Source organism: Aricia agestis, chromosome 21 (assembly GCF_905147365.1).
Source record: "Aricia agestis chromosome 21, ilAriAges1.1, whole genome shotgun sequence".
NCBI classification, from domain to species: domain Eukaryota; kingdom Metazoa; phylum Arthropoda; class Insecta; order Lepidoptera; family Lycaenidae; genus Aricia; species Aricia agestis.
This window is the reverse complement of record NC_056426.1, coordinates 2684405-2710780: the sequence shown is the minus strand read 5'-3', so window position 1 is coordinate 2710780 and position 26376 is coordinate 2684405. Positions and strand designations below refer to the sequence as shown.

General features: G+C 36.9%; 1 protein-coding gene across 1 annotated transcript in view; it reads left to right on the top strand.

Annotated features, from left to right (window-relative positions):
* The first annotated feature begins 6965 nt into the window (after positions 1-6965).
* LOC121737659 (linear gramicidin synthase subunit C) overlaps positions 6966-26376 on the top strand; it is a 36999-nt gene continuing 17588 nt past the window's right edge. Inside the window, exon 1 of the mRNA XM_042129325.1 lies at positions 6966-7043. The gene's annotated coding sequence lies outside the window, so the exon portion shown is untranslated. The remainder of the gene's footprint in view (positions 7044-26376) is intronic.

Sequence of the window (26376 nt, the reverse complement as noted above, 5' to 3'; positions counted from 1 at the left end):
CCATATCTACAACGTTCTAAAGTCTTTGTAAGGTTAATCCCTTTGCCCGTAACCTGTTCTACCAAGGCCTATCTACTATGGTGGTATTGAGAACAATTAGTCATCTGTGGCTGTAGGGATAGTCCCTTTATACTGGGAGTGGCATGACATCCTTAATAACCTGACAACTTTATACTAGGACTAGCATCCTGAATAACCTGACAATGATATTGCTTTGTACTTAAATATTTTTCTGTCAGAATTTTCTCATCGTAGATAAGGCCCTAACTCCGTTTATCGCGTAGGAACTACACATTTTCAGGGATAAAAAGTGTCATTTTATCTTTCGCGGGCCTCAAAATATTTTTATATCAAAACTAGCTGTTGCCCGCGACTTCGTCCGCGTTAACATATGTAGTATAATAACAAAGATGGATAGTTCGCTGACAAATATGAAAAAAGTATAATATAACCTCCTCCTTTTTGGAAGTCGGTTAAAAAGTAGCCTAAGTTACACCTTACTACATCAGCTATCTACCAAAAAAATTCCCGGCAAAATAGCTCCAGCCGTTTCAAAGATTAGCCGGAACAAACAGACAGACAGACATACAGACAAAAATTGTAAAAAATGTTGTTTTGGTGTATGTATCGTATATAGATTCATATGCATGTAGTAAAAACCGGTTCTTTCAATATTACAAACAGACACTCCAATTTTATTTATATGTATGTATGTATAGATGGTTCAGCAGTTTGGGCGTGGAGGGGTAACAGACAGACGGACACAATTTCGCATTTATAATATAAGTAAGAATGGATATGGATATCAGAGAAGGAGAAAATCGGGAAAACTATAAATTCTGTAACCCCACCTGTTACCCGAACCTACTATTGACATCATAAAAACTATTAAAATCAGTATAGGCACAACAGCCATTATGGTATGGAAGTAGGTTCAAAGACCTGCTTTATTAGTCTGCATTAAAACCCTTTTTTGTTTGGCTTCTCATCACTGCCCTTATTCCACAAGAACTACTTCAATTAATTAACAAACTCCCCAACTTTTTTCATCGTAGGCTTATGTGAAGCATTGGACATATTGACCTTGGAATAAAAGTATTCTCGACGCGAGCGAGCGATTTTGTGTCAATGTCAAAGCCGGGGTACCTCAAGGGTGTGTGTTAGCTCCCGTGATCTTTATCTTGTATATCGATATCAGTAACTTAATTAGCAAAACACAAACCGCTGAACATATTGTGATAAAAGAATTTATTACAATGTAAATAGTTTTTATACGGAGAACGAATTTACTAAAAAAACTCATAAAATAAAATTAATCTGAGTATAATAATAATTCTTCTTTTCAAATACATATTATGTTAAAGAACCAAAAGTTATATAAAATTACTCTACTGATAACCGTTTTATCCTGCAGATCGGAGTCGATATGTCATATGTCCCTCTACTATTAATCCCTTGTATTGATCCACCAAAGAGCAAGAAGGACGCATTAGAAAAAAAAAACTTCCACACCAGTTTCGGTGACGGTGGCCGGCTTCGTTGAAACCAGGCCAGTTACGCAGGAGTAGTATTATAGTGCCCAAGTGTGTGCGCAGTACACAAGAGCACTTTCTATTCCTTTTTCTCTCATAACCCAATGGGACGGAAGACCGACACGACTGGCGAGAGATCAGGCGCTGGACCGACTTTTTACATGCCCATCCGACGCATGGATCATCTTACTTGTCAGACAATCAGGTAATCAGCCTGCATTGTCCTAACCAAACTTGGAAATAACATGTTTCCCACGCGGGAATCGAACCCACGATCTCCGAGTCAAGAGCCACTCTCTTAACCACTGGACCACGGAGGCGTTCTAGAGAGAAAAAAAAATGAATACGAAGAGAGAAAAAAAATGAAAATGAATAGAGAGAAAAACAAAGAATATTTCACACTGCGAGTTTTTTGCTATTGTTTATTGTGGGAAACAATTACATAATTAAATGATGATCAGTGATGATGGTGACGTTACGATCGTCCTTGATAAGCCTATGATTGTAATCAGTGTTTTATTGTTTTACCGTTATGAGCATTAAACATTTTCTAGTAACGTCTTCTGCAAAGTATTTGCTACTAAATACCCACAATAGGGATGATGACAAGGTCAAAGATTAGCGAATTTTGTTAATAAATTAAAGAAATCATGGCAAAAAATAAGTGTTCCCAAAATTTCAGCTTGAATAGCATTTGTATTTTTTTTGTTATGCGTATTCAAGTCGTTTTTCTTTACAATTCAATTTTTTAATATTTGTATACCATTCGATTATGCAATTAAAAGCAACTTTTGTTATCAAACCACTTTCATAAACGCAATATTTAATATACCTGTCGAAGAAAGTTGTCTCCCGATGCGTACAAACTACGAAAGACTGACGTCATACTTTCGTAGCACTTTGTATGGAGCGTTTCGGGCAGGTTTTTTTAATGAGATATTTGAATTGTCATATCTTGGTGAATTTTTAAGCTATCAGAGTCATTCTTTCAACGATGTTTCTATTTTTTAAGTGTCTTTCAATTACCGATGAGAAAAAAATAATAGTCATCATGCGTATTCCGTTGCGCCGAAATTCACTTATCGCGCGGTAACCGTACGATTTTTCTGGGACTAAAAGTGTCTCCATACCAAATGAAATTTGGTTCAGCGGTTTGGGCGTGACGAGGTAACAGACAGACAGACACACTTTCGCATTTATAATAATATAAATGGATAAACTGTTATTCTGTGCTCAACCCAGCAATTTTTAGGGTTATTTTTTTACAATAACAAATATTTTTACAAAAAAAAAATTAACAACATAAATATAATAAGTTCGATTTGGCAGCATTACCGCTAGAAGCAATTCCTTCAAGGCAAAGTGTACAGTTACTGATCATTCCGGAAAAATGTACGGTTCCCGCATGATAAAAGAAATTCTGGGCAACGGAATTGCGGGCATCATTCGTTTATTACAAAAGTAAATAAAACCAGATTAAAAAATATAGCATTGTAAAATGACGTGAAAAGTATTACGTAACTGTTAACCTAGGTCTTATCTAAGTTGTAACCGTTTATCAAGGCATCCTAGGTCCACGTGTCTCATCTAGGTCTAGGGTTTCCCTCGTGACATATTGTACACTGACTCATGTCATAAGTACACATGGTGTGTTTTCCGGTACTCCTCAAGAGAAAGGTAAATAGTATGATTTATCCTTGCTAATGCGAGTGTCGAGTCTAAACACACTAGGCCGAAATTACGCGGCGTAAAATCCGCAAGATTACGCCCGCAATGTTAAACGCATACAAAATACGGAAGGAACGCGAGGGAATAGTTTGTCATCGGTAATTTAAAATACATTGCGGGCGTAATCATGCGGAATTTACGCCGCGTAACTTCGGCCTAGTGTGTTTGGACACTTTATTTGTCTATTTGTTACCTCTTTACGCCTAAACAGTTCTACCGATTATAATTTGGTATGCAGATATATTGAGTCCTGAAAAAGCGATTTAGATAAAATTTAGTCTGAAGTTTTGCGTCTCGGGAAAGGACATAGGATAAGCATTATCCTGGAAAAAATACGGTTGCAAGTTCCAACGCAACCGAAACGTTATACAGGGTGTAACAAAAATAAGTGATAATACTTTAGGGTGTGTACATGTTCCTTGTTGAGAGTTCACTGTGAGAGTAGCAGCGCTGAAAGACCAAAATTTTTTTTCACTTTTGTATGACGCTCGGGCCCTTGCCCATACAAAAGTGAAAAAATTTTTTCGTCTTTCAGCGCTGCTACTTTCACAGTAAACTCTCTACAAGGAACACGTACACATCCTAAAGTATTATCACTTATTTTTGTTACACACTGTATACAGTGTGTTAGTTTTAATACCATTATCCTTGAAACCATCAAATGCCCATCAAAATGAAAAAAATACGGTTCCAACGCAATCAAAACGTTATATATACAGTATGTTAGTGTAAACACCGTTATCCTTGAAACCACAAAAAATGAGCGCGTCAAAATGAACAACTTTTTCTACGAGTTTAATGCTGGGAACTGAAAAGAAAATGTCGTCTTCATACCCATACGGATGCCCGGATCGGCAATTTGTATGGATATAAAGACGGATGTTTTTGAGTTCCCAGCATTCTTCTCATAGAAAAAGTTGTTCATTTTGACGGACTTATTTGATGGTTTCAAGGATAACGGTGTTTACAGTAACATCTTGCTTAACGTATGTCATCTATATAGTATAATAATATGTAATATTAACGCCTGTACTGGTTTCCGTGACGGTGCCGGTTTCATAGAAACCAGGTTTATGCAGTAATTTTATAGTGCCCAAGTGTATGTATGTGCAGTATAATAGGTATCTCACCTTTCAGACCACAGATCTAGCAAGGTTCGCGCTCTGTTTCATACAATCAGCGGGGCTAAAATGGTCGCTTTATAGAATCATATTATGAATCATAATATGATTCATTTTTTTTAAATCGCAAAATGGTCACTCTGCTTGCAATTCATGTCTAGTAAATCGTACTAATTTGACATTCGTCAGTTTGACAGTTTTGTCAATTCATTGGCTGAATTGATTCAGAGGAATAATTGCTATTTTATGTGACTATTTTACATCAGTCTACATTTTTCTATTCTGAACTTGTAAACAAAATTTTTCGTGGTTTTATTCAACTAGATGACGCCTGCAACTCCGCTGCGGCAAAACTTGCTTATCGCGCGGGAGCCGTACATTTTTCCGGGATAAAACATGGTAATAAACGGTGATGCAAGTGTCATGTGTACGTCACGTGGCTACGCCTCTGCGTATGCGCAGATCATGTGCAAATATTATAATGTTTAATTAATACAGTTTACTTATGCTCATTACTTGTACTGGACAGTTTTGCGGTATGGGAATCCCTCTAATATCTTTTGACCTGTGATAATAATAATAATCATATATTTCACTATTAATAAGATAAGATGATTGTTATAAATAAGTACAGAACTGTAAGGATCAATGACACAAGCGCAAGGATTTAGAAAAATGTTGCGAGAGTCGATCAGGTTACCTGTTGACTACAGAACCCTAAAACGGAACCCTACGGCCTAACTAGCGGAAATTTTGTATATTGATAGGTTAATATTTATATAATTTAACAGTAACATTGTCCTACAAAGAACAATCCATATTTTAGGACCATCAAATCGAAATATTAAATCCTTTCTATCTTTGTTAGCACTTTCGAGATTTTTCGCAAAGGAAATTGTTGTTCGTCTTATCAAAATTAATCTACTCACGAAAAATTAGCTTGATAGTAATGAAATGAAAAAAATGTTTTAGGGATAACAAGCCTAACAGTACTAACATGGTCTATATTAAATAATAGATTAATTAATAGGTCTGTACTTATATTATGTTAGCCAGGCCATTATGACTCACTATTTTTATATAGCTGCCTCTTTATTTATTATCTATTTGAAGTAGGTTAAATAAATAAATTAGTTATTTTCATTAAAAATAACGAAATCTTTTGGACAAGGTAAAGGTTCATTCATAAGATGCAAGGTCATGATCAAGATTAATTAAGTACATATCTACAGCTATCGGAATATAAGCTATACCAGAGGATCTTTCAGTGCGTTCCCGTTTCTAATTTATACTGCTTGAAAGTTTTCAGCAACAAGAAAATTACGAGGAAAACGGTGATAATTTTCCTGATCTATTTAATGCACATTATAATTTATTGTCAAGGAAAATGAGCATGATAAAATGCATTTTGCAAAAAGTGAAAACTTTGTATAGCCCGGACGCCGAGAATCTATCGGTCACTGACCTATCGCTACTTATCTCTTTAATTAAATATTATAATTATGTCTGTTTATAAATTATAATATAATACACGTATATTAAGTACTATGTAGTAAATTGATTCCTAGGCAGTTGCAGACCAACGTGTCATTTGGTCGGATCATGTCAATTCAATGCTAGTGTCTAAACACACTAGGCCAAAGTTACGCGGCGTAAATTCCGCATGATTACGTCCGCAATGTCAAACGCATACAAAATACGGACGGAACGCGACGGAATAGTGTGCCATCGGTAATTTAAAATACATTGCGGGCGTAGGTAATCATGCGGAATTTACGCCGCGTAACTTCGGCCTAGTATGTTTAGACACTTGTGATCTGTCAGCTGGGTTTGACGTAACGCGACCAAACTACCGTAGGTCCCCCATCAGCCTAGGAATCAACTTCTCTGATAGTATACATTGTACATAGTTGATGCTCGCAACCAAGTTGTGCAGTTATTAAACGCACTAAGTACGCCGGAATCGTACATATTCATTTCAAGAGTATTCTATGATCATTCCAAAGACTCATAGTATCTTCATACCTTTTATCAAAATCGGTTCAGCGGTTGAAGCGTGAAGAGCAGACAAACACATTTCTGCATTAATTATAACTAGCTGATTGACTGAGTTTTTTTAATGAAATAAGGGGGCAAACGAGCAAACGGGTCACCTGACGTGGGAGAGCCATGCTGCGGCACGAATGGGCCGCGGCCGGGTCGACCGGAGAAATATCACGGGCTCCAGCAGAAAACCGGCGCGAAACAGAGCTTGCGTTGTGTTTCGCCGAGTGAGTGCAGAGTTTACCGGAGGCCCTTCCCTACCCTTCCCTATTTCCTTCCCTACCCTCCCCTATTACCCTATTCCCTCTTAAAAGGCCGGCAACGCACCTGCAGCTCTTCTGTTGCTGCGTCCATGGGCGACGGAAGTTGCTTTCCATCAGGTGACCCGTTTGCTCGTTTGCCCCCTTATTTCATAAAAAAAGCTGTAGGTCTATACCGTTCAGGCTAAATATACCCTGTAGGACGTACACTGTACAGTAGTATGGGATAGTACAGTAGGACAACACTGTAGTCTGTAGTCTATATAATAGCAGCGCTTTACCGCCAGCAGCCAGTCCGTCTCGCTTGCATAGACTAGCGCAGTAGTGTACAAGCGGGGGTGTGTGTGTTTGTGTATAAAGTAAGTACGAAACTTGATATTTTTTATACAATAAATAAGAAAGAAAAAAATTTTTCGGCAGTGAAAATTTTGAAAAATTTTTTTGGTGCGAAAAATATTTCGGGGCTTAAATTTTTTGGGGAAAGTTATGCCAATTTTAATAGGTTCATAGGCTAATATATTTTATTGTCTATAACACTAATTTAAATAAAATAAAAAAACTATAATTTTTGCGCCATACGTCAAGTGTTTTATGAAGGAACATTGTGATAGGTCAGTACCATTATACAACAATCAAGCTTTTTATGTAACAAAAGCATGTCAGTTTTACGCTATTAATAATAATAATAAGTAATGATAATTTTATTCTCAGTTTAATATCCATAAAAAAAATTTAAGTAATTACGTTACAAATTACAATACTATCAAAACTTATACAATATATTAAGCAAAAAATTATGTTATTATTAATTTTACAGTATACATTTCAGTTTCATGAAAACTTTTTATATAAACTAGATGACCCGGTGAACTTCGTATTACTTTCGTCCTAATTATAAACCTTCCCTGGACTTCTACGAATACTTCAACACTAAAATTAGCCAAATCAGTTCAGCCGTTTTCGAGTTCGAGCCAGATTAAATTGAAAGTTCATTACTATTTATATAATAGATTAATCTATTTTAACTTTAAGACCCAATATGTAGAGAATTAGCCAACATTATTTTTAGGTACTTAGCACGGGGCCAGACTGACGTGGTGTGAAGCGTCCATAGATATTATTATATTATTTCGTCGATTCCTAAAAATTAAAATAGAAATAATGATAGCTTGATTTACGTGATTTTTTTATTTGACTTCCATAAAGTAATTTTCTTAAAACTTTTCTCATAATTTATTTGCACTACGTACTGCTATAAGTAAATATTTTACGACCTCTGTGGCTCAATTGGTTGAGTGTCTGGCAGCTCAAGTCGGGGGTCGCGGGTTCGAATCCCGCCGACGGAACAAAAAGGTCTTGACATGTGTAAGATATAATAAAAATCTTAAATGTATGTATAGTATAAAAGTATTGAATATATTTCCGTTCTCTGGTACCCGTAACACAAGTCCTTCAGGTACCTAGCACGGGGCCAGACTGACGTGGTGTGAAGCGTCCATAGATATTATTATATTATTATTAAGTATTATTATTATTATTTTTAGTTCTGAGTTATTCTGAGTTTGTGATCTATGTAGTGCTGAATTTTATAAATTGTTGGTTTTCAGTCCACTGGTAGATCTATATGCATTTCCTTTTTAGCCCTCTTCATGAAAATCATAGACAAAGTCAATCTTGATTGAGAATTCTTTAGTCTTGGGAAAGGATGGAAGGACGATTATTTTATCACGAAAAGACATGTTAGTGTGGATTAAGTAGTCTCTCAAAATGTTAAATATTATGTGATATTATTATAGTACTTCATTCGTGCTAAAAATTGTTTTTAATTTTCAATATGAACATGTTAATTAATTATGAATAAAACAACACAAAAGTTGTTATGTTCCAGTGACATATTAATTTTTTGTTAAAAAAAAGTTATTCGAACGTCAGTCCACTGACCAGGAAGAGAAAATACTTCTGTGCTACTGTGTTAATTATATCTCAACTGAAATACATAATATTATTTATTTTATACAGTGTGTAAAAAAATAAGTCATAATACTTTAGGGTGTGTACGTGTTCCTTGTAGAGAGTTCACTGTGAAAGTAGCAGCTCTGAAAGAGATAATTTTTTTCACTTTTGTATGGACAAGGGCCCGAGCGTCACGAGTTTCCCCATACAAAAGTGAAAAAAATTTTTGGTCTTACAGCGCTACTACTTTCGCAGTGAACTCTCTACAAGGAACACGTACACACCCTAAAGTATTAGCACCTATTTTTGTTACAGCCTGTATATGTCACTGATATATTATCCATACTAATATTATAATTGCGAAAGTGTGTCTGTCTGTCTGTTACCTCTTTATACCCAAACGGCTGAAACCGTTGTGGCGTGAAGAGTACTACTATAATACAATTGGCTAAAACGATCTTGCTGATTTAGTACGGATATACTTTTTTTCATCCCGGTAAAATGCATGGTTCCCGATCTATAAACGAATTTTGGCGCAAGGGGTCTTTTATAATTTTTTGGATACTTTCCTTAGAAAATTAAGTGCTTTTTATTAAAAAAAAAACTAAAAAATTCTAAACTTCGCATCTAAACATAATTTAAGTTGGTGAAATAGATTTTTAAAATTAATGTATATTCAAATTAGTGAACTCTACACGTTATAAGAGAACAAAGTGATATAGTACTACAGGTTATGTATAAGTCCCTGTGTCTATCACTGTGAAAGTAGCAGCGCTGAAAGAGTTACTTTTTAACTTCTGTTTGAGCAAATTAATAACACTGGGGCACTTGCCCTTTTGGGCAAATAAATCACAAAAAAATTGATCTTTCAGCTACTTAAACAATTTAAGGATACTAAAGGAAACGGTGATCTCTATGCAAGGGATTGATGAATGATGTACATCTTTAAGTATTACTCTGTTTTGATACATATTTCATGTATCTACATTCTACCTGTATATAAACCTTAGCTCCGAATTGTCTGTATATTAACACAAGTTTTTCTAACACTCAGCAGGACCTAATGTTCCAGACCAGCGGTTCTCAAACTTTTTTGGTGGTGGAACTCTTTTTAGAAATAACATTTTTGACGGAGTCACAAAAAATAATGTTTTTTCTTTGAATGAATTGTCTCCGTCTCTGATGAAATTTCTAAAAACAGTTCATGTCTCTCGAGAAACACCAAGGCCTTTACTGACCCCCAGAGCTCCGCGCAGCACACTTTGAGAATGGCTGGTCTAGTAATTGTATTTAAGTACTTTTTAAGCCCTATAACCTATGTGTTATTAATGTTCGCTTCCGTCATGTGTTTACATTATTATATTTAATAGTTGTAATAATTGAAAAACGGTAGTGAGGCCGTTTTTTATAATAATTTATATTAATGGTAATATTTGCTTGTGGTAAAGTGATTTAATTATTTTTTTTATATCCATACTCAAGTATATTATAAGCATAAAGTTAATATTATGTATACCTAGCGGAATAGAGAAACAATCTCGAGCTGTCAAACGAAACCAAAATTGAATTACATGTGTGTGTACAAATCTGTTTACGTGTGCGTGAAAATGATGTTCCTGTATACATTTTTCTTAGAGCTCAAATTGTCAAATTGATAAGTGCAGACTGAATGTCAAAACAGATGAAAAAATGGTTCTGCCACTTCAAATCACGCGTCTCTTTTATCACCCAGTGTTACTGATAGTGACATCTCACTTGCTCAGCTCATTGTTTCTCTATTCCGCTAGGTATATTAACTTTATGATTATAAATAAAAGTTTTTCTGTCTGTTACCTTAGATGTTCACTACACATATATAGATGGGTATGCTTTAGATCCAGGGAAAAGACAACGGATAGGTTTCATCACGGAAAAACGAATTTTCACGCGAATAAAATAAAAAATTAGACAAAATCTAGTTTCGGCTCAATTTATAAAATATATTTTCTTTTCCAAAAATTATAGGTAATTTCATTACTATCAAAATATTATATAATATGACATTGTAAAATTAAAGTTATTTTTCGTCCATAGTCTGAAAACTAAGAAAAATCGAGAATATCATGAAAGGCCAGTTGAAAATAAATACTTAAACTGTCTCCATACCTGATCCAAATTGGTTCCGCGGTTTAAGCATGACGAGGTGATAGACAGTCAGAATTTCAATATATTAGTATGAATAATTAATTGCCTGAACATGTCCATACCAAATCTTTACCGCAAGAAATTAAAAACGTAATAGCAAGCCATAGGAAGACATTTAAAGCTGAAAAAGGTGTGTTAAATAATTATATCCTGTGCAAAATAATATTAGATCATAAACAACGATAGATAAAATAAAAATATAGCAATTATATAACACATTGAGGTCAGTCCTCTGTCGAATATGCGGCCGTCAAGACGGAAAGTAAGGACGGGTTTTTGCTTAAGGCCAACTGTGATTAGTTTACTAGGCTAGTGGACAGCCTAATTCATGAACAGCCGTTTAATTAATACTTAATTTTAATTTAATATAGTGTCTGACAGAAAATATATGGGGCTCATGTCAAAATCTTCTGATGTAAGCTCCGTACATTTTTTAAACTCTTCAAAAAACCAAAGTTATCATTAAATCTCTCCAAATGCGGCCGGCTGCACACAGTATTTACGGAAGGACTGTTTTTGACATTTCAACTGTATGATAGTTTAAGTTTTTTTTTTAATTGTATGCGCGCAGAGTCGTGCTTTTCTCGATACAAACGTTAAATTTTTTTTTTTTTCAAAGCCGCTACTTTCACAGTGAACTATACCGGGGATTCATGTACACACCCAGTATATTTATCGCTTTGTTTTGTCACGCTCTCTATATATAATTCTACTGTACGTTTGTATGTCACTCCTCCAGCCTCGATCCTGCAGATCGATTTGAATGATTTTTTTAAATTATTTTGGGTGGCGCCCAGCTGGTTCAGATTCACAAATCAGCCTAATTCAGAAACATCACATTAGACAAGTGACAACGTCTGCCGGACCGCTACGTTTCTAACCATTTTCAATTTCCCATCACCTCTGTGCCTGATTTGACTCGGTGATGATGGGAAGCTTTGTCTGAACTCCGAAGTGGTCTGAAGTGGTCTGATGCTGATGAGAACGGAGCGGCGTGATCGAAATACTTGACATGTGAAGTGCATGTGGGCAGATAGGGTTGGCACAAGTGAGAAATTAAAAAGTATACTTAAAGAAGATTTATTTTGGTTAGCCTCCCAATCCCACTGCTGGACAAAGGTTTTTTTTTTATTTAATTAAATAACGGGGCAAACGAGCAAACGGGTGACGGGTCACCTGATGGTAAGCAACTACCGTTGCCTATGGTCAACATCAGAAGAGCTGCAGGTGCGTTGCCGGCCTTTTAAGAGGGAATACGCTCTTTTCTTGAAGATTTGCAGGTCGTATAGGTCCGGAAATACTGCTGGTGACAGTTCGTTCCAGAGTTTTACAGTGCGCGGCAGAAAGTTACGCGAAAAACGCACTGTGGAAGACTGCCACTCATCAAGGTGATGAGGATGGTATGTTTTTCGCGTGGGACGATGGCGAAAAGTTGCAGGTGGTATCCGGGTCTCCCCCAGGGTCTTCTACTTGTCTCGCTCCAGCGCCACCGTTGGCCAGCCCGGCTGGTACGCCTCCAGCTAATCGCGCCATCTTTTCCTTCAGGTACCCACTCTGTCGATATCTTTGCCTAGCGGTCGGGATGCATACGGCTAACGTGGCCAGCCCAATCCCACTTTAGCTTAGCCGCCTTAACTCCTAAATCCGTGATTTTGTTTGTGAGCTCAGTATTGTGTTCCTTATTTTGTCCAGAAGACTTACTCCCAACATACTGCGCTCCATTGCTCTTTGGCAAATCCTCAGTTGGGACTTTTGCAAATCGGTCAATGACAAAGTTTGCACACCGTAGGTTAGGACGGGCAAAATACACATGTCGACGAGTCTGCGCTTCAGGAAGATTGGTAAGCCTCCCTTCATCAGCTTGTTCATGGACCAGTAGCTGTTCCAGGCGTTTTCGATTCGGCGATCGACTTCCTTTCCTTGTCTATTGCCAAACGAAACTAACTGGCCCAAGTACTCGTCGACATAGTGTATTTGTTGCCCGTAAAGAAGATTAGGTTTTGTTTATCATCCCATGGAATCATTATACTTTTTCGATTGAGTAATATTTGTAATATTTAAGGTTTTTTTGAAAATGCTATAATATATACATGCATTTCCTTGTCAACAATACAAGAAAAGGTTATCGTAGGAGAACGATTTTTTTAAAATAAAAAATCTAATCCCTTGTTGCTAAAACTCGAGAACAGTTAAATCGAAATCCGTTAAAATATTCGTGAAATTCCATGGAAGGCTCTATTGCTTATACATATTAGGCAGAAAGTGATACGAACTTCACCGGGCCATCTAGTTATAAATACAGTTGCAATAAAAGATAGTAATAATATACTTAAGGTTGCAGTACACTGTGCATGTGTCTCTAATATAGAGTTCACTGTGAAAGTAGCGGCGCTGAAAGAGCATTTTTGTGATTTGTATTATAACTTAGTTTTGTTACAACCTGTATAATTGTACATGCTTTTAATTTCTTGTAACTACAATTAGGAATTTATTTCATAAGTGACAACCCTACTCGCGAGCACTAGAGTTTATTGCAACGTCCTGCCGCGGCCGTCCGCGTCAGGTGCATTTTCCTGTTCAGGGCCGTCGATTTCGTAACTACATCTAGTTGGTGGCAACGGACTTGAAAGTACCATCGAAATTGATTCATAAACAGTTGACCTACATCATTTGGTCGGATTATGCGAATTCAATGCTAGTCGTGAAGTGTCGGCTGGGTTTAACATAACGCGACCAAATTACTTAGGTTCGCCATCTGCCTAATGCCTATGCATCAATGTCTCTGATAGTATTTCAGTTTAGGACCCTAATATGTAGCTCCTAAATTTCGATATTGGTGCCTAAGTGTGCGCAGTAGAATATGACTTATCAGTTGTTAGTTCAGATTACAAAGTTATATTAATAATTTTCCTAATTTCTTCCCGGCAGAAACGAAAAACTCAGTCCACTGTCCAAAATCTGAAAGATGTTGGACAGTGGACTGAGTTTTTGTTCTTTATAAAGTAAATGCGAAAGTGTGTGACCTATTTTATATATTGCGTTTAATGCATAAACCACTGAAAAGAAGATTTGGATAATAATTGCTATGACACGACTTTGGGTTCCAGGAATTGACGGTAAACGAATTTTGCGTCGAAATGTTTGGTTCAAAATATCAATAGCGCTATTTTAATTCATCGATGATTTTGCTAACTGAAAGTTAAGTCAGCGATTTTACTGTAATAATAACTTAGATAATTATATATTCCTTGCACAAACCACTAGACATAATAATAACTACCTTTGATAACTATTATCACACATGATAATTCGTAACCTTGGCATAACGGAAGTAAGCGCCGAAATGTATGCACCCGACTTGTGATTTCAAACATTCCAAGGTAAGGAAATACGGGAGTTCTGAGTTGTCACGATTTGAAATACAATAGGTGGCGAAGGCCAAAGGGATCTAACATCTAAGGACACACGTTTACAAAATACCTATTATTTGACGACCTCTGTGGCTCAGTGACTATTACTCAAGTCGGTGGTCGCGGATTCGAATCCCGCCACGCGATGGAACAAAAAGTTTTCAATGTTCCTGTTTCATGGATGGATGATAAAAATCTTAAATAAATGTATATAGTATAAAAGTATAAAATATATTTCCACAGTCTGTCCCTTATATAGAGTTCACAATGAAAGTAGTAGCGCTGATAGAGTAATTTTATTTTTGTGATTTGTATGGGCAAGCGCATTTTCCCATACAAGAGTGAAAAAAAAAATCTCTTTCAGCGCTGCTACTTTTACAGCGAACTCTATGTAAAGGACACAAACCTTAAAGTATTATCACTGTTCAGTTTTGTTACACTCTATAGATAAGTACATAATTGAACTTTCTTTTGTTGTCTGTGTATTCCCACAGTGTTTTTAAATAAAAATATTATGTAAAGCTATTTATTATTTACTTTGTTTTCGATGTAAAATATGCGGACGAGGAAGTCTTCGTTAAAATGAAAATAAATACGCCACCAGCGACAATGGAAAATATTGCAAGCTGTCTAGAACGGCATTTAGGGCTCCCACACATAACTGCGAATTCGCATCGCATCGCAAATATCTGCGACAAAATTCATAATAAAAATGAGTAATGATATTATGATGCGATGCGATGCGTGAGGGTCAGCTTCTAATGAAACGAAGATGCTAATTTTTATCCCGAAATAATATGCTGATAGTGCGTAGTTCGAGGTCGTTTTAAAAGGGGATGTCCACAAATTACGTGAGGGAGGGGGGGAGGGAGTGGCGGAGAGACTCGCGTTTTGTTTCAAGGATTATTAGGTTACATTACGAGTATGAATGTATGACATTTTTACAGATTTACTGTAAATAATTCAACTTATTTTTTTCGTTATTTTTAGGTTATAATTGAAATAAAGAAAGTGACTGTGTCAAAACTCATACGGACGGTTAGACCATAAAGTTAATATTACCTATCGGAATCCCGATCCCGATCGCAATTCCGATCCCGATCGGAATTCCGATAGGTAATATTAACTTTATGGTTATGTATATGGTATGGGTTAGACAGACTTGAAGAATTAATTGTTTCCATTTTCTACATTTAGGGTACGGAACCCTAAAAATCGTCATGCAATTATTATGTTTTTTTTTTATGGAATAAAGGGGCAAACAAGCAAACGGGTCACCTGATGGAAAGCAACTTCCGTCGCCCATGGACACTCGCAGCATCAGAAGAGCTGCAGGTGCGTTGCTGGCCTTTTAAGAGGGCTTATGGGAGGGTAGGGATGGGAAGGAAAGGGAATAGGGTAGGGGATTGGGCCTCCGGTAAACTCATTCACTCGGCGAAACACAGCGCAAGCGCTGTTTCACGCCGGTTTCCTGTGAGAACGTGGTATTTCTCCGGTCGAGCCCGCCCATTCGTGCCGAAGCATGGCTGCCCCACGTACTGCTTCATAAGCTTTGTAAAATTAAAAATATGACAGGCCAGGATTTGCACCATTATAATTATTATGATATTATAACGACAAGTCTTGAAGGCGTTTTGGGTGAACCTTGACCGCTCGTAAAACACTATTATGCCACTATTAAATAACAGTTTGACAATACAAAGCATGAAGTAAGACCATGTGCACACTGTCTATAATAATTATATGATTTTGACCCCTAAAAGTTAAGCGTGGTAGTTCAAAAATATATTATGTAATATATTAAGGGGGCGACTAACCCAACATTTTCGATTTTATAATTCATTTTTATACTTGAAAATAAGCCCCGAATTGTTTCATTTTCTAAAATTAACTGCATTATATTTCCAAGAATCCGATCTGCCCCTGTAGACAAGTGGCAAAACGCTAACGCTAACGCTTGCGCTAGCGCTACAAAATATATGGATTTGACATTAGTATTCGCTAGCGAAGCGATGACTTATGTCAAATCGCATACATTTTGTAGCGCTAGCGTTAGCGTCAGCGTTAGCGCTTTGCCACTTGTCTACAGGCCCTGAGCAAAAACACAATATCTTAAAATTTTCTCGATAGAAAAAAATTACAAAGATACATCTAATTTTCACGAATTTTTCATTTTTTGCTATAACCGTGCATTGAACTAAGTTTATATTTTAACACATTGTATAAAACTCTATCATTGAGAGATCGACCTAGCGGATTTTTCAAATGTGGTATATTTATCGAGTTATTGAGAAAAAACTAATTTGGCGATGATTCCGCGTCGTCATTTTTCACCTGGCATATGAAAGACGTAAGTGTGAAGAGAGAAGGACGATGTTTGATTTTTTGGGTTAGTCGCCCTCTTAAGCACTACATGACGCCCGCAACTCTGTTGCGCCTAAATTCGTTTATCGCATTGGAACCGTACATTTTTCCGGGTTAAAAACCATCTATGCCCTTTAAGTCCTGTCCGGGATAAAAAGTATCTTCTTACCAAACAGAAAAATCGGTTCAGAGGTTTGGGCGTGAAGACGTTACAGACAGACTTTACAATAATAAATCATTATAAGGTATGAATAACATCGTGAAAAATTTGGTAATCTGCAGCTGTTTTTGAGACTATATTTTTTATACCGTTTGTACTACCAGCGAAGTTAATGATTCCTAGGCAGATGGCGGACCTACGTAGTTTGGTCGCGTTACGTCAAACCTAGCCGACAGATCACAATGAATTGACATGATCCGACCATATGACGTTGGTCTGTCAACTGCCTAGGAATCAATTTCCTCGATGGTACAAAACCATCCACACGAAGTAAACAGTGTCACTGTGCACACAGCCTTACTATAACAATCAGAGCAGACCGTGGGCTAGTGTGTCAAGGCCGCGTGACCGTTGACCGACACTAATATACGTGACGGGCCGTGAGGACGACGCGTGACGCTGAGATACAGATGTAGAGATAGAGAGAAAGATGTAGAGATATAGAAATACTTTTTATCTATGATAATCTATATATATATATATATATATATATATATATATATATATATATATATATATATATATATATATATATATATATATATAAAACTCAAAGGTGACTGACTGACATGGTGATCTATCAACACACAGCCCAAACCACTGGACCGATCGGGCTGAAATTTGGCATGCAGGTAGATGTTATAACGTAGGCATCCGCTAAGAAAGGATTTTGATAAATTATAACCCCAAGGGATTAAAATAGGGGATGAAAGTTTGTATATAATAATACTTCTTAACGCGAGCGAAGCCGCGGGCAAAAGCTCGTATATTATAATATATGATTTACATCTGTAATGTAAAGATAGAGAGACAGGAAGAATGAAGTGCTGACGAGAGGACGAGGCGTGACGTTGAGTTATAAAGAGATAGAGAGACTGAGAAAGAGGTACTGACGAGAAAGCGAGCCCGCAAGAAACAGGTGCTGTCTCATATTCAAATACGTGACGGGCCGCGAGGACGACGCGTGACGCTGAGATGCAGATGTAGAGATAGAGAGACAGAGAGAGAAAGATAGGCGTGAGGACGAGGCGTGTCGTTGAGATACAGCCTCGAGATACAGAACCCGGATGTAGAGAGAGAGATTAAGAAAGATATGCTGACGAGAGGACGAGGCGTGACATTTATGCAGCTGCCCAGCCCCCCTAGACAAGTGGCAAAACGCTAACGCTAACGCTAACGCTAGCGCTACAAAATGTATGCGATTTGACATAAGTCATCGCTTCGCTAGCGAATACTAATGTCAAATCCCATACATTTTGTAGCGTTAGCGTTAGCGTTAGCGTTTTGCCACTTGTCTAGGGGGGCTGGTGCCCTGCCCGTACCTCGCTACGCCCATGATGCTAGGCCTCATCCTATCGCCAGCACCTCTTCTCACGAGAAAAGAGGTTTGTTTAAATATGACGTCTGTCCGTCCGTATCTGTCCGTCTGTCTGTCAGTTTGTGTGTGGGTCTGTCCGTGGCATCGTATCATCCAAATGGCTAGGCTGATTTTGATCTAGCTTCTCTGTTTTAAACCGAAAACATGATCGAGATTGTTGCATTAGTTCACCATGAACTACGCATACATCAACAAAATATTTATTTTATTTTTTATTTTTTAAAACGGCGTGGGTGACAGCCGGGCGAGTTCTGCTTCCTATTAAACAGTGTTATTAAATAATTTGAGTTGCATTATTAATAATTGCCGATTGATAGTTTAAAGTAGTTGTAACAGTATAATTGTACCATTAAACGTAGCCTTCACCTAATACAGTCAATATGAAAAAATTATCTCACGGTAAAATAAGGTGTTGTATTATTGTTCACTAGCTGTTGCCACTTCGTCCGCGTCCACGTTATTTTTTTTTCGCAAAACATATTTTTTTAAATAAAAAGTATCCTATGCTATGCCACTTCTGATACCTCCGAGAGTCATGCACGAATAGTTTTTGATGGTTTTTGCGTGAAAGCGTAACAAACATCCACACTTTCACATTTATTTAAATATATTAAAATTTAAAGTAATAATTATTTATTTATTTCAAATCATATTAAAAAAAAATAAGTAAGTAGATCAACCCTTCAATACTCAGCGGTTTGATGATGATGAACTATAGCTAAGAACACTCTCGATAATTTCAGCTAATTAACTGTGGGAAAATGCGAGGAGGCCACAAAGGAAGATCTTCCGACCGAGCGAGGTTTTATGCTCGGTCAGGCCGGAGCCCACGTGATACATTTCAGCTGTCGTAAAAAAAACTAGATTTCAACAAAATCGGTTTAGTGATTTGGGCATGAAGAGGTAACCCGTAACAGACAGATAGATAGACTTTCGCAATTATGATATTATGTACTATGGATGGTTATATTTCGCTGGCAAAATGTGCCTAAAATGTTTGCAATTTTTATGGCATTAGTCGAGACGAAAACCAAGTTGTATAAATTACGATAAAAGAGATTTTACATAGCTTTTTATGGTAAGATATCTAGATATAAGTACAAATGTTCTGAATTTTCGTGTAAAAAGTAAGATAATATTTTAGATTCACGAGTTTTTGCCCGCGGCTTCGCTCGCGTTAAAAAGTATTATTATATACAAACTTTCATCCCCTATTTTAATCCCTTGGGATTATAATTTATCAAAATCCTTTCTTAGCCTTCCTACGTTATAACATCTACCTGCATGCCAAATTTCAGCCCGATCCGTCCAGTGATTTGGGCTGTGCGTTCATAGATCACCATGTCAGTCAATCAGTCAGTCACCTTTGAGTTTTATATATATAGATTTAAAACTTTTGCACATTGTTGCACAAAGGCGGGCTTAAAGCCTTGTGGCATTTTCTTCCAGCCAAACCTATGGGTGCTGCAGAGCTAGTGAGGTAGGTGCAAAATGCTAAGGGGACAGAGAATATTGAAATACCTTAAAATTAATATGTTAATACAATAGTTATAGATATACATTCATAATATATAATTGTTTTATATATATACAATAGTGCACAAATATATATATGTGTCAAGTCTGTTATTTATTGTCTTCGCTGCCATGATTTTTTTTCATTTTGTGAGACTCCTTCTTGCCCCTCATCGGTATTTGATGTGAGTAGGCTTACGTAATTTACGGATGCCCCTTTACTTAAAACGTTGAAACAAAAAAAAAAGATAGTGAAGGTGAAACTTATAAATAAAAACTTTTGTTTTCACTTATAGAATAAATGCGGATATATGTTTTAAAATAATGTGATTGTCAAGGTAAAAATATTTTATCGTATGAACATAATATTCAGGTTTTCATTTTTTTTTATCATCGATCCAGTATTTAACATTGTGTGTAAAAAGGATTGTGGTAATGCCAACTGGATTTTCGAAGGGTAAGGGAGATCCATACTATAATATTAAATAATCGGCCAAGTGCGAGTCGGACTCGCGCACGAAGGTTTCCGTAGCATTTATCTAAGAGCAAAATTAGGCCAAAAATTGTGTTTTCTGTATGGGAGCCCCACTTAATTTTTTATTTTATTTTGTTTTTAGTATTCGACAGACGGACAGACAGACAGACGGACAGACATCGAAGTCTCAGTAATAGGGTCCCGTTTTTACCCTGGGTACGGAACCCTAAAAATGTGCCTGTTGCTCTATCTGTTTAAACACAAATAAAACACAATATCTAAAGTTTTCTCTTTACGCCCAAACCGCTGAACTGATTTTGCTGATTTTTCGTGTAGATATACTTTGAGTCCTGGGAAAGAACATACTGACACTTTTCATCCAGAAAAAAATACGGTAAGTTTAATAATATGATAAACAAATATATTTGGCTTATAGCAATCGGAGTCGCGGGCGAAATAATAATTGTAGTTATATATTACTACCAGCTGACCTGGCAAACGTTATTTGCCATATAAATTATTTCTAGTATCGATAAAAACCTATTCTCAGGCCTAACGAATGTTCATTAAAATCGGTTGAGCCGTTTTGGAGGAATTCGCGCACAAACACTGTGACACGAGAATTTTATTTATTTATTTATTGATACACCAACAGAATCACATTTAACAAAATACAAAATAATACAGCACAGTTTTTTATGGATGAAATGTGTTCCAATGAAAGGTGACAATGGGATGAAATGAAATGAAATATTGTGAATGAAATGAGTATTATTAATTAACAATATTATGTTTAAAATATATAGTAGGAGACAAGGCAAAAAAAAAATTGAAAAAAAGAAAAAATAACTTCTTATAAACTAAATAAAAACATAGTTTTAACGCTTATTGAAAAATTTTACAATACATAACGTTAATAATATTATTATGATCGGGGAAACAATATTTGCGGATTTATAATTAATCGCATTCATTGTATTACTGTTATCACTAAAATGTTGTTTTAATTTACATTTACATTTTACATGAACGCCTCCGTGGTCTAGTGGTTAGAGCGTCGCTCTCGACTCCGGAGGTCGTGGGTTCGAATCCCGCGTTGGAAACATGTTATTTCCAAGTTTGGTTAGGACAATGCAGGCTGATCACCTGATTGTCTGACAAGTAAGATGATCCATGCGTCGGATGGGCATGTAAAATGTCGGTCCTGCGCCTGATCTCTCGCCAGTCGTGTCGGTCTTCCGTCCCACTGAGTTATGAGAGTAAAAGGAATAGAGAGTGCTCTTGTGTACTGCGCACACACTTGGGCACTATAAAATTACTCCTGCGTAGCTGGGCTGGTTTCAATGAAACCGGCCACCGTCACCGAAACCGGTATGGGGAGTATTACATTTTACATGAATGTCAAAACTATATAGTTATACAAGGGAGAATAAAATTAAAAGTGCGTTTGTATTTATAAACAATTATAAAATTGACCTTCTAATAACAAAAAATGTGAATAAGAAATGTGAAGATGGTACTAAAATTACGGAAACGTTTCGTCCCAGCGGTTTCGTGACCTCTCTTTATAAGGCCATCTTATCTGACTAATGAAAAAGGGTTGTGTTTTTGTGATAATTATAGGTGAAGTGAGATAAGATCTGAAAGAGGTTGTTTTTCAAAAAATATAAGTAATATAACTTAGGTATATTATCTGGGGGGTAAGCCAAAATCTTTTCGTTTTCGCTTCGTTTTAGAATCGCCGATGAAAATGTATGGAATTGACATAAGCGTTCGGTAATATGACGTTGACGTTCGACTCGTCTTATCTCAATTCCATACATTTTGATCGGCGATTCTATAACGAAGCGAAAACGAAAAAGTTTCGGCTAAATGGCCTTATGCCTAAAGCAGCCAAAAATTTGGTGTGGAGATACTTTGAGTCTCGGAAAAGGACATAGGATATATTTTATCCCAAAAAATGTAGGGTACCCAGTTAAATTTTCGTCAACGTCAACGTCACCTAGTGTACTTACTACTTTGACGTCATGGTTTTCCTGTTATTTGCTTACAATAAAAGTCTTGACATTGAAATAAAGTTAAATAATAGTGACGGACAGACGGAGTTACGACTGTAAGGTCGTGTTACGAAATAATAACGTTCTATGACTAATAAAATGATGCTTTTGCTAACATACTTAAAATTCAATTTGTCTGTCTTTTTGTACTTCACGTTAAGTCGCCGAATGTTCCATGTTACTTTTAAACTATGATTAATAATAGGCTGTGGAAAACTTTAAGATTGTTTTGGGAAACTGCGGGGGGCAGTAGGGGTGTAGGCAAATAGTCATTTGATATCTAACACTAAACAAGTCTTGTTTGTATGTAGTTTCTGAAGATATTTTGTCGAGCCCATCATTTTCGAAGATAATTTTATGTTTTGTACGAATGAAGTTATAATCTTTGAAGATATATACAGTGTGTAACAAAAATAAGTGATAATACTTTAGGGTGTGTACGTGTTCTTTGTAGAGAGTTCACTGTGAAAGTAGCAGCGCTGAAAGGCGAATTTTTTTCACTTTTGTATGGGCAAGGGCCCGAACGTCACGAGTTTCCCCATACAAAAGGGAAAAAAAAATTTGGTCTTTCAGCGCTGCTACTTTCACAGTGAACTCTCTACAAGGAACACGTACACACCTTAAAGTATTATCACTTATTTTTGTTATTTTGTACGAACATCGAACGAATTCAGAATTCTTCATTCTTGAAGATAGGCTTTGTATTACCTTCGACATGCATTTAGCTTCGGTCGTGCTTTTCGGCTTTAGCCCTTTTCCAGCTAGATTTAGCCCTTTTCCAATCGTATTCAACTCTTTCCCAGAGCTTTGCTCGGTATTCGATAAACACGAATAAAATGACATTTTCTAAAAATGATTCCTAGCTAGATCGATTTATCGCCCCCGAAACCCCCTATCCTATATACTAAATTTCATGAAAATCGTTGGAGCCGATTCCGAGATTCCAATTATATATAATTATATAATATATACAAGAATTGCTCGTTTAAAGATATAAGATTAATGTTAGATCTAGCCCTTTAGCCAAGACTTTTTCTTTATCGCTTCTTTATAGAAATTGACATAAGCGTCGATAATATAAAGTCGACATTCGACTCATATTATGTCAATTCCATTTTTGATCGGCGATTCTATACAGATTAAGCGATATAGAAAACGTCATGCCTAGTGGATCTGATAATAAAATCAGTGGCACCTGAAGTGAGCGGCGATTGCCCAATACAAAATTACTGACGGCCTTTACCTAGTATACATTCACTCATCTAAGTACTAGATGGCTGTGCTTCGGCACAAACGGGCTGGCTCGCGATAGTCCTACAGTCTCCATTTATGCAAAAAAATCAAATTAGTAGTTAGCCACTTCATCTACTTAGGTCTTTAAATATCTAGCAGATGTACAAGGATCACGCATTAGGGATCATCCATAAAGTACGTCACACGATTTGCATAATTTTTAGACCCCCTTCCTTGTCATAGAGCATCCGCGGCCTTTGGTTCGCACTCATAGAAGGTGCAGGTTCGATCCCGATTCCCGGGTGGACGCGTAACAATGATACAGTACCTGGATGACCGAGCTTTGCTCGGTATAGCAAAAACACTCATTGACTTCGTGTTACTTAATAACGCCATCTGCTGGTCGTTAAACAATTAGTTACCAACAAAATAGTATTATTATTCGCCAATAGATGTCAGGAAGAGTCATATTTTTCAGTTTATCGATTATCGATAAAACACGAATAAAAAGACATTTTCTGAAAATGATTCCTAGCTAGATCGATTTATCGCCCCCGAAACCCCCTATACGAGTATACTAAATTTCATGAACATCGTTGGAGCCGATTCCGAGATTTCAATTATATATATATATATATACAAGAATTGCTCGTTTAAAGATATAAGATTTCCTGATCTCAAGTACACAATACGGACGCTCATACGGTGAAGGAAAACATCGTGAGGAAACCCGCACATAGTTGGTCCCAGACGTATTGACTAGTTCTTTCCTCTGGACTAGGCTGACTATGTTGCGAGAATGCCGTATGTGCTTGGGCAACCACACGGACATTTAAATCTTGTCCCAGGAACTACGGTATTTGAGGAGTGGTCACTTCGCTCTGAAAGTACGTTACAAATCATCCACAATGGATGGAAAGGCCTAGTTTTTTTTTTGGTGAGACTCCCATCTCCCTAATGTGACGTCACTTTACAATTTTACATCAAAAAATTAAACCACCTCAATATTTAAAAGCTATACAATTTATTCCATTTAAAATGTGATGTCGCATAACTAAGGGTGGGTTGCACCAACTAACTTCAACTATAACTATAACTTTAACTATAACTACAGTGCGAAATGTCAAATCTCTGGTTAAGGACGCCATATTTAACTTTAACCATAACCGCTCATACCTACATAAATCGTCATTTTTTTCGTGAAAATTTATTGTTAAGAAATATTTTTCCTGTCGATTTTTACTGATACTGAATTTTTTTTATACTCTCAATCCCGTTACCTGTAGCATGAATAAAAAAATAAACGCAACAGTCATCTGCCAATTTCTCCGGTCAAGGTTAAGGTTAAAGTTAAACTTAAAGCTAAATTTAGCCTTAACTATAACCATAACTTTAACCTTAACTTTAACCACGCCTCTGGTGCAACCCTCCCATAGGACCCCTTTTCCTTCCTTGTGACAAGGACTCTCTTCTATGTCACACTTCGTCGGCCCCTCCCCCCATTTACACTGAACTCGGCGAAACAAGGCGGTAGCGGTCATTGACTCCCTGTCACTTTCTATATAAAATTATAAACCGCTATTGACAACATCAGACACTTCATTGTCAATCACGGTTTATAAAGAAAATGACAAGTTTTTGACAGGGAGTCAATGACCGCTATCGCCATGTTTCGCCGAGTACAGTATGTCAACTTTATGGATGACCCCTTAGGAGTTTAACGCTGATATGCATATGCATTATCAAAGTACTGAAACTTGCATATTTGCATACAAATATGCACGTAAAATGGCTGAAATATGCACAAAATATGCACGTACAATGAATGAAATATGCACAATCAAGAGTCATATTGTAATTGCATATGCATACTTATGCATATAATCCGATGTTTACTGATATGATACAAGGATCGCGAAGGATATTGGAATGTTCGGCGAGCGAACGTGCAACCATGACCCGGTGATAAAAACTGGTGAAGCGAAGACGGTCAATGAACTTGTCATCATCATCATCATCATCATCTTTATGAAGTTAAGCGTTGAATTATATTGACGCTTTCTCTACCTAGTAGGTTTTATCGTTACTATAAATAATATCTATGGACGCTTCACACCACGTCAGTCTGGCCCCGTGGTAAGTACCTGAAGGACTTGTGTTACGGGTACCAGACAACGGAAATATATTTAATACTTTTATACTATACATATATTTAAGATTTTTATTATATGATACACATATTTAATACACATCCAAGACCCAGGAACATAGAAAATTTTTTGTTCCGTTGGTGGGATTCGAACCGAAGACTTGAGCGCTGAAAACACGCTCAACCACTGAGCCACGGAGGTCGTCGTCGTAGTATAAATAAACCGTCCCCGCGCGATAAACAAATTATGGCTCAAAATAATTGCAATATCCATCATTACTAATATTATACAAGGTGTAACATAACTACGTGTACATATGTTTCCTGTAGAGAGTTCACTGTGAAAGTAGCAGTGCTGAAATACCAAAATTTTTTTTCACTTTTGTATGGGGAAGCTCGTGACGCTGGATCGCTTGCCCATACAAAAGTGAAAAAAAATTTGGTCTTTCAGCGCTGCTACTTTCACAGTGAACTCTCTACAAGGAATGGAAAGGAATGTACACACCCTAAAGTATTATCACTTAGTTTTGTTACACCCTGTATATATGCAAATGAGTCTGTCTGTGACCCAAACCAGTGAGCCGATCACAGACATAGAGCAAGATAGATACCGCATGTGTATGTACTTCGCGTACCATATCACGCTCCCAAACGACGAGCAATGCTCGTCTTTCGAAAGTCTGCTCTTTAGTCTGCTATCAGAATCGGACGTCAATCGGAATTTTAAAAATGCCTTTGTAATTATACCTTTACA